The sequence below is a fragment of the Chiloscyllium punctatum genome, chromosome 31, assembly GCF_047496795.1.
Source record: "Chiloscyllium punctatum isolate Juve2018m chromosome 31, sChiPun1.3, whole genome shotgun sequence".
Taxonomy (NCBI): domain Eukaryota; kingdom Metazoa; phylum Chordata; class Chondrichthyes; order Orectolobiformes; family Hemiscylliidae; genus Chiloscyllium; species Chiloscyllium punctatum.
This window is the reverse complement of record NC_092769.1, coordinates 32291100-32301386: the sequence shown is the minus strand read 5'-3', so window position 1 is coordinate 32301386 and position 10287 is coordinate 32291100. Positions and strand designations below refer to the sequence as shown.

Genomic DNA, 10287 nt, shown 5'->3' with positions numbered 1-10287 from the left:
AACGTGGACCACAACAACTGGATCCTCCCGCTTCCCCTCCAATATCCTTTCAAGCCGGTCGGAGATGTCCCGTAACCTGGCACCAGGCAGGCAACACACCATGTGAGACTCCCGATCCGGCTTGCAAAGGATACTATCTGTCCCCCTAATTATAGAATCCCATATAACCACTACTTGTCTATTAACTCCCCCCTCTTGAATGGCGTTCTGCACCATGGTGCCTTGGTCAGTTGGCTCATCCTGTCCAGAGCCCTTTTCCTCATCCATACAGTGAGCAAGAATCTCGTACCTGTTTGACAAGGTCAAGGGCTGAGGCTCCTCCACTCCTGAACTCAGGTTCCCCCTACCTGCCTCACTTACAGTCACACTCTGATGTCCCTGATCACTAGCTGAATGTGAATTACTTAATCTCCCAGGTGTGATTGCCTCCTGAAACAAAGAGTCCAGGTAACTCTCCCCCTCCTGGATGTGCCACAGTGTTTGAAGCTCTATTTCCAGATCATCAATTCTGATCCGGAGTTCTTCCAGCAACCAACACTTGCTGCAGATGTGGTCACTGCCATTCACAATGGGATCAGCCAGCTCCCACATCATACAGCGACAGCACATCACCTGCCAAGCCATCTCTGCTTAGTTAATTAATTACTTAGTGACTTTGTACAAGTTTGAGTTAGAATTCTTTCTGCTACCTCTCTGCTATAGTCTTTCCCTATATATATATATATACACGCACACACAAACAAAGTAATTTTTTAATCAGTCACTGGTAAAGAAATAGAAAATCCTTACCTTAAAAAAAAACCAGTGCAGTTAAGGAACTCAGAGGAGGAGGGTAGGTGGGAGATACTACAGGTTTAGCCGCCTTCCTGATTGATATACTCACTGCTGTCCTTCCCGGCTGCCCTTCTGGTAGACGTCACTTCCCCTGCTGCTCCCGCTCTTTCTGTGACGAGAGAGAGAAAGAAAAAAATCACCACTGCCCGCTACAGGTAAGTAATTTCAAAACAAACTGTCTTATCTTAGCTGTAGTCTTCGGGGTTCGTTTTTACTCAGGCGCTGCTCCCACTCAAATCCACAGCAGGATGGGTAAGGCCCAAGGGGAGCCTGTACTGGGGAGGTGATGTGTCCCACAGCAGGATGGGTCAGGCCCGAGGGGAGTCTGTACCGGGGAGGGGATGTGTCCCATAGCAGGATGGGTAAGGCCCGAGGGCCATTTGTAATAGTGAGGGATTGTGTCCCACTGCAGAATGGTTAAGGCCTAAGGGCAGTCTGTACCGGGGAGAGGTTGCATCCCACAGCAGGATGGGTAAGGCCTCAGGAGTGACCGAGAGCAAAGACCTAAAGACAGATCTGAGGGGTATCATTTTCCACAGAGGACGGTTCATATACGGAACGGACTGCCAGGGGCACATGAGATTAACAAGAACAGTTACAACATGGAAAAGACATTTGTGCAGGAACATGGAGAGGAGAAAGTTTGAAGGACCATGAGCCAAACGCAGGGAAATGCAACTCATTCAGTACAGGAAACCTGGTCAGCATTGATGACTTCGGCCAGAGAGTCATGCAGCACAGAAACAGACCCTAAGTCTTGGGCTATTGGGGGAGTGGACTATCGTGACAAGGCATGTTGTTGAGACTGAAGTAAGTTAGAGAGATATGGATGGTAGTCTGGACTGGAGCAGGTTTCAAACATGTGAAGTGATTGGTGAGAGGGGAGGAAAGTACAGAGATAGGAACTGTTTTTAACGTTAGAATGATTGAAGACACTGATCCACAAGACAAGCCATAGATACAGTGTGGGAGAGGGAACACAGAACAGAACATTCCCAGATGGCATTCCCACCCTCTCGTGGGAGGCCTGTTTTCCCCTCTGTTGGACCGATGCTCACTAAGACAACACAGGCTGCTCAATAACTGTGACACTCCCGATGTTGTCTTAGTAAAACAAACTTACAGTAAAGGCAGTGACTGAACCTGGGGTGTGTCTGTACTGAGCTCCCCCTCCAGCACTATAGCTATGTCTTGTCCTGTTAGTTGATGTTTGCAGCCCTCTCATTGCTCTCTGCTCTGTGCACTGTGAGTGATCTTACCTCACTGCAGGATATATTGAAGGCTTCAGATCTCCCTGCATTTTGTCTCTCTGGCTGACAAACCATCTTCAATGAGGTGATGAATGAGACACCCAGCAGCTGGGAAGTCTATTAGGTCAGGACCTTCCTGATTACCAACAGGAGACAGAGAGATCGACAGAATAGAAAATTAGACTGTTGCAGTGAGGGCTACACATGTCAAATGGTACAGAGTCGCAAAGAAATCTGGAACATCCCAGTCTCCATCGTCTCTCTGGAGTGGAGAATTCTGTTGGCTCAGGATCTGGAGTAGCTGCAAGACCGAGGGACACTGACAGAGGCAACACTTAGACCACACAGTGAGGGATACCACATGGAGAGATACGAAATGATATCACCAGAGTGCAAGATCAAACAATTGTGAAGGAAGAAAAGATTTTGATTCATGTTGCACTCAAATGCGCAACGTGTGAGCAAGCAAAGTGATGGCCTCGTGGTATTGTTGTGAGACAATTTATCCAGAAACTTAGCAACTGTTTTCTGGACACAGGTTCAAATCCCACCAATGCAAATGATTGAATGTGAATTAAATGCTTCAAAAAAGATGTAATTTAAAAACTGTGAGTATTAAGCAATTGCTGATGTTAAGAAAAATCCACCGGGTGCATTCATGACTTTAGTGAAGTAATCTAAGGTTGGTCTTTCCTCCGATTGTCCTCGACCACGATAGCCCCGCCCTCCTGCACATTGACCTTCTCAAGATGGCGGCTCTGAGGCCCGTCCTCCCTCTTCCCTCAAACAAATGGCGGCCGTGACCCTGGGCTGCTTTCCCGACAGAGACCACCATCTCCTTATCCCGGCCTGGAGGGTCTTTTTCGGGTTTTTTTCACCTATGTCCGCGTTTTGTAAATTCTCTCCGCTCCTTTCTCCCAGTGAGTCTCCCACATGCCGCTCTCTGAAGCCGATCGTCGCCGCACCCGGAGAAAGCTGCTCCATGTCTCACCGTGTCCTGGTTAATGTGGCACTGCGCGTGCGTCGGAGGTTATCAGTGAGTTTACAGAGAATATTCATACCTGCACATAATCACGGGAGAAATATTATACATTAATAATTGCTCTATCGAGTTACAGTCATTGAGCTGATTCATATACAAATAGATTTTTTGGTCCAACTTAACCATACCGGCCAGGTATGTAAATTACCAACCATTCTGGGAGTTTGAAAATAAGTTTGTTACTCGAGTTGTTACATCTTAACTATTTCTTTAAAACCTCACATTGTTTTATAAGAGGGGTTTAATGCTCCACAATGTAGTGTAAAATATAAGACCCACGTTGATACTGTCCTAGCTTACAGGAAGAAATTTTGAAGGATTTCCAAAAAGAAGAAACCAGCAAGAGATTTTTACAGTATGCAGAAGGGGTAGAAGTTAATTGGTAGAAAATTCAATCCAAAATTGAAATGGAAATTTCAAAAGAACGAGAGCGTGCAGCCACCAACACAAATTTAAATTCAACTTGATCCAGAAATACACACGTAAACCGGTAATTTAAGGCTCAGGATTGACAACTTTAAATGGACTTTACATGGATTTTACATAAGAGACCGTTAATGTTAAAGATTTTCTACCTTTTGTTTATGGCTGAAGGGAACATTTGGAAGATTTTGGGATTGAAAGTTAAAATAAAGTTCAGTAAATTTATTTTTTATTACAGTACAATAAACAAATATTTTTCAAGTAATGTCATTTATTTGCTATTGAAAGTATATTTAATGTACTTTTCAAACAATTGTGTTTTTTTCTTCTGTATTAAATACAATGTAGAATTAATTTAGTTTGAAATAATCAATTTCAAAGGTTTGTGTTATAGTTCCAATCCCCTTAATAAATGTTCTTAATTTATGTTAATTGTAATAAATGACAAAAAAAACCAAAAAAAAACAGAGATTGATAGATTCTTGTTGTCTCGGGGAATTAAGGGCTATGGGGAGAATGCGGGAGAGTGGAGTTGAAGTGCCCAGCAGCCATGATCGAATGGCGGAGTGGACACGATGGGCCGAATGGTCTTATTTCCACTCCTATGTCTTATGGTCTTATGATCAATCCTGCAAAATAGTTTGCTTTCTGATAAATCCTGAAGCGTTCACTCCCAAGAATGCATTCGCCTCGCTCCTCACTCACTCTGGTTGGAGGACCGGAAGCTGCTCTGTCCTCCAGTTCCGCCCCTTCCTCCCAGTTGCAGTGTTGATTGAGGCGCTCAGCAACAGAAACATTAAGGGACAAGGGAAGTTAGAGTCGATGCATTGTGTTGCTTTGAAAATATCCCGAATCTTGGACCGAGAGGCTGGCGTTCAATTCACAGATGGTGCAGGTGTGTGTAAAAACAACTTTGAACAGGTTCATGAGGGAAAACAAAGGAAGTCAGGAACCGAGTAAAAACAATAGAAAACGCACACAATTTGGTGGGACTCTCAATACCCAAATGATTTTAGTCTTTACCAAATGTTTCAGGGTCCCAATACAGTCTGTTCCTCTCTTCCTTGTGCACAGACATATACCACGATTGTGGGGCAAAGTGTTGTGGTGGGATATAAAGGTGCCTTTCTGGACCTCCCTCAGTTTTGGAGAGGAAAATAGAAGAGAAGGAGTAGGGTTTTGTACGGAGTTACCTGTTCTCCTCCTGTTGCAGCATCTTATTATTGCCCTGACTCTACCTCGTACATGTTTGGTAGAGATCAGTGACGTTTCATAAGCCCACAGTCCAAGATCTGTCACTCTGTTTAAGAAAGCAGAAATCTCTTTTAGCACTATAGTCATGACGTGCATGGACCTGTTGCAGTGCTTCAAAGTCCATGAGGCAGCCGTACTCTCTATGACAGACAGACTGAGTTTGGAACCTCCTCTGTCCTTAAGACTTTATGCATTGCTTGCGCTCTTCCATTTCCCCTTTGCACGTTCCCTTTCCAACCCACCCCATCTGCATCACTCGACAGTTGGAGCTGTCAAGGGCAGAAGTCTGTGGAATAGCCTCCCTAACCTTCTCTATCCTCCTTTTTAAGATGTATTTAAAAATCGTTCTCTTTAATCAACGTTTTGATCATCCATGAAGCACCTGAGCAGATTTGCCATTGTAAAAGTTCCATACAATGCAAGTAGTTGTTGTTATTGCCATACATTAGGTGAAACAGGAATGATGCAGTCAAAATTCTAACAAGAAAGTCACTGTTAGGCGTAGTGTACAGGCCACCAAATAATTACATCACATTGGCATGGGCAATAAACAAATAAATAACTAATGCCTGTAAAAATGGTACAGCTATTATCGTGGGTGATTTTAATCTACATGTAGATTGGTCGAACCAGCTCAGTCAATGTGGCCTTGAGGAGTTCATTAAGTGTATCCATGATAGTTTTCTTGAACAGTATGGAATGGAACTGACAAGGGAGCAAGCTATCCAAGATCTGGCCCTGTGCAATGAGGCAGGAATAATTAATGACTTCAGAGATAGGGATCCCCTGGGAAGAAGTGATCACCGTATGGTTGAATTAGAATACATATGGAGAGTGTGAAGATAAAATCTAATAACTGGGTCCTGTGCTTGAACACTGGGAACTACAATAGTATGAGAGAGAATCTGGATAAAGTAGACTGGAAACAAAAATTTTATGGTGGCAAGTTGATGAACAGATTTGACGAAGGTCTATTCCGGTGAAAAGGAAGGAGTATATGAAAAGGCATACTCGGCAATGGGTATCTGAGGAAAGTGATCAAATTAGACCATAAGTCCATAAGACATAGGAGTGGAAGTAAGGCCATTCGTCCAATCGCGTCCACTCCACCATTTAATCATGGCTGATGGACATTTCAACTTCACTTACCCGCACTCTCCCCATAGCCCTTAATACCTTGTGACATCAAGCATTTATCAAGCTCTGCCTTGAATACATTCAGCATCCCAGCCTCCACTGCAGTCCGTGGCAATGAATTCCACAGGCCCACCACTCTCTGGCTGAAGAAATGTTTCATCATTTCTGTTCTGAATTGATCCCCTCTAATTGTAAGGCTGTGCCCACCGGTCCTAGTCTCCTCGCCTAACAGAAACAATTTCCTAGCGTCCATCCTTTCCAAGTCATGTATTACCTTGTAAGTTTCTATTAGATCTCCCCTTAATCTTCTAAACTCCAATGAATACAATCCCAGGATCCTCAGCCATTCCTCATATGTGAGACCGACCATTCCAGGGATCATCCGTGTGAATCTCTGCTGGACACGCTCCAGTGCCAGTATGTCCTTCCTGAGGTGTAGGGACCAAAACTGGACACAGTAATCCAAATGGGGCTTTTTAAAGTCTCAGTAGCACATCGCTGCTTTTATATTCCAAACCTCTTGAGATAAGTGACAACATCGCATTCACTTTCTTAATCTGCACTTACTCAACCTGCATGTTGACCTTTAGAGAATCCTCGACTTGCACTCCCAGATCCCTTTGTACTTTGGCTTTATGAATTTTCTCACCGTTTAGGAAGTAGTCTGTGTTTGTATTCTTTTATCCAAAGTGCAAGACCTCGCGTTTGCTCACATTGAATTCCATCAGCCATTTCCTGGACCACTCTCCCAAACTGTCTAGATCCTTCTGCAGCCTCCCAACTTCCTCAGTTCAACCTGCCTGTCCACCTAACATCGTATCATCAGCAAACTTCGCTGGAATGCCCCCAGTCCCTTCATCAACATCATTAATATATAATGTGACCATGCAGGTAACCATGCCTGAGATCCAATCAACAACAAGTCAAGCAGTAACTTCAGTGCAATTGCCGAATGGGCAGACTTTTCAATTCCAAGGAGTAATCCAAGCACCTCAGTCCTCAGTCATACAGTCCCCTCAAGTTCAGACTGTTCAGATTTCTATTATACTTGAAAATGAGCACTCCCAGGAATCTGCTTAGCATGACTGACTCTCAGAAACATGGAGAAATTCTATCGAGACAGCCTTCGTACAGGAAAATCCTGAATGAACTTTCTTCTGATCCCCCGGTGTGCCAAGAAATCGATGAGGAGAAATCAGAAGAAGAGTCTGTCTCAACCATTACTACAATGACCATGCAGGCACCCATCTATCAGACTCGCAGCGGGCAATACATTGCTATTGTATAGGGGGGAGCAATTCAGCTGGCCAACAATGGTAACGATGGAGTGCAGGACTCCAGACACTAACAATGACCAATGCAGCTACAGCCAAGGTTGGAGCAGCCATTATACAGTATGCACAGAGCCCTGATGGACAGCAAATCTTTGTGCCGGGCAGCCAAGTGCTTGTGCAAGGTGCTGCTGGAGATGTCAAAACCTATCAGATCCGTACAGCTCCTAACTCCACTGCTGGTCAGGGAATGTTTATGGCATCTTCACCAGTCCTGCAAAGCCAGCCCCAGAATGCTGAAGAAACCACTCATAAATGTGAAATCCGCCTCATGAAAAACAAGGCAGCAGCTCGAGAGGGCCGTCACAAGAAGAAAGAGTGTGTGAAATGCTTGGAGAATTGGGTTGCTGTTCTGGAAAATCAAATTGAAAGAGAAAGCGTACAATGTGGCCAAAAACAGCATAAAACGAGAACTGGGAAAACATTAAAGGTCAACTGAAAGCTATAAAAGAGCTATAATGAAAAATAATATAGAACATGAGAAAGTTAAACTAGCACAGACTATAAAGACAGAGAAAATGAGAAGAAGCATTTAGATATGTGACATCATAATGGAGGATACTGATATCTTTCCAGTAATTGGCAAAGAGACAAAGGTAGGTGAGGATTTGGAAACTATCATTATTACAGAACAGCTAGTTTTATTTATTTTTTTTTCTTTGTTTTTATTAAAACAGTGAAGGGGAGGGTAATTCCTGCTTTTTTTTACCCCCACACTACCGCCTAACTGCGGTAGTGCTTATTTTTTCCCCAGCACCCATGGCGCATGTGTGCAGGTGTGAGACACAGTGAAAGACACAAAGTGCACTAATCTTTATTCAATTTCCACCAAAAGGAAAATAGGAAAACACCCGAGTGGCCAGTGACAAGCACTGCCCTTCACATCAAAGGGCAAAGCTGTGTGTTCAAAACAGTGAAGGGGAAGGTAGGGACTAAATCAAAATAGAGTTGGACAGGGAAATGATACACTCCACTCCCTGCGGCGCCCACCTCTCCCTGAACAACTCCAGGGTGTTGGTGGACACCGCGTTCTCCTTCTCCAAGGACACCCGGGCTCTAACGTAACCCCAGAAGAGGGAACAGCTAGTTTTAGTCTGTTTGGAGGTAATTGAGCGAAAAATAGAAAATGCTCCTGACCTTGATGGAATGCATCCCAGGTTACTAAAAGCGATGCCAGGAAAAATAGCAAATGCACTGGCAGTAAATTTCCAAAATTCATTGGACTCTGTGGCAGTCCCAGCAGATTGGAAAACAGCAAAAGTGATGCCACTGTTTTTAAAAGGAGGTGGACAAAACGTGGGGAATTATATACCAGTCAGTTTATTCTCTGTAGTGGGAAAGATGTTTGGGTCTATTATCAAGGAAGAAATAACAGGGAATCTCGATGGAAATTGTCCCATTGTACAGACACAGCATGGGTCCATGAAGGGCAGGTCATGCTTGACCAACCTTGTAGACTTCTATGAAGACATTTCAAGCAAGGTGGACAACGGGGACACAGTGGATGTGGTGTAGCTGGATTTCCAAAAGACTATCAACAAGGTGCTGTGCAAGAGGCTGTTGCATAATATAAGGGTGCATGGCGTAAGGGGTAGAAGATTGGTTGACGAATAAGAAGCAAAGTGTGGGGATAATTAAGTATTGTTCTGGCTGGCAATCATTGACAAGTAGTGTGCCTCAGGGATCAGTGTTGGGACTGCAATTATTTACAATTGATACAGATGATTTGGAGTTGGAACTGTGAGAAACAAAGCTCACTCACTTCAATAATTTCAATCCGAGACAAGATCTGAATCATTAGTGTCATTTATTTTACACTTGCAAGTGGGTGTGATGTCCAGTGTCTATTAGGCAGAGGACATACACACACCAAATTCAATTCATACATAATATTTATATGTTTTGATGTCTTTTGTTTTACATTGCTCCTCCCCTGCTAACATAGTCCACTTCCCTTAGAGCGGCCCCCATTACCCCTGTTTATCTCTTGCCTTATCTGGCCTTGTCTGTGACAAAATGCTGATTCCTGGCCTCACAAGGCTGTTTGACCTCATCCTGCTGTAGGTCATTGTTCGGCATATTCTTTCTTCATCATTATCTACCCCCTTCATCTGTTCCTTTCCCGAGGCCGTTCTGATCCCTATGACCCTTTTAATTGGGGTTTGTTCCTCTGTCTCTGTAAAAGTGGGAAACAGATGTTTATACCGACTGTTTGTACAGGCGTATCTAGCTTAACTTCATCCCCTCACAACATCTTATCTACTTGCCCGTAATGTCTACCATTGTTTTGCAGTCACATTTCATTCTGACATACAATTTTAGCTAATACAAAAACAATTATATATTTCCTCCACATCGTTTCCATTCTTGTTGTCTCAGCTCGTGGCTAAAACAATTACACACTGTTGTGAGTTTATTTTACTTTGTGAAATGGATTTGCAGAATTGCAGAAGTAACATTAATTTACCTATATCTCACAATTTCCCCCTTTTCTTTAATTACCATTTGTTATCTTCTGCATTTTTCTTTCAGGGGCACCTGTTTCATCAAGGCTGTTTCAAACAGTCTTTGGGTGAGCCCTCGTATACAGGGTATGATAAAACAGCCAATGGCCACTAATACCCCGACAACTACTATCAGGGAAGTAAAGATAGCAAACACCACCCCCTTCCATTTTCCAAACCATGATTCAAGCCATCCTGTAAGAGATGTGTCCAGTCCTGAATTCTCAGCCAGTCCCTCTGCTAAGGTAGTCAATCCCCTTAAGGCCCGAGTAATTGAACCATCAGGTGCAGTGTTATTAGGAATAAAGGTACAACAACTTCCTCCTAACATCACACACACACACCCTTTTTCTGCCAAAATCATATCAAGGGCTATTCTGTTTTCCCATGCCATCCTACTTGTCGCATGAAGCTGGTCTGATATTCCTTTAACCGCATCTCTTGTATAATTTATAAATCGCTGTTAATTATAGAAAATGTAATTTATCCAATCTACATTTTTATTAATTGTT

The 10287-nt window shown here is 43.5% G+C and overlaps 1 pseudogene; it reads left to right on the top strand.

Moving 5' to 3' along the window:
• Window positions 1-6837: 6837 nt before the first annotated feature.
• On the top strand, window positions 6838-7710 carry LOC140456869 (cyclic AMP-responsive element-binding protein 1 pseudogene; annotated as a pseudogene).
• The last annotated feature ends 2577 nt before the right edge of the window (window positions 7711-10287 follow it).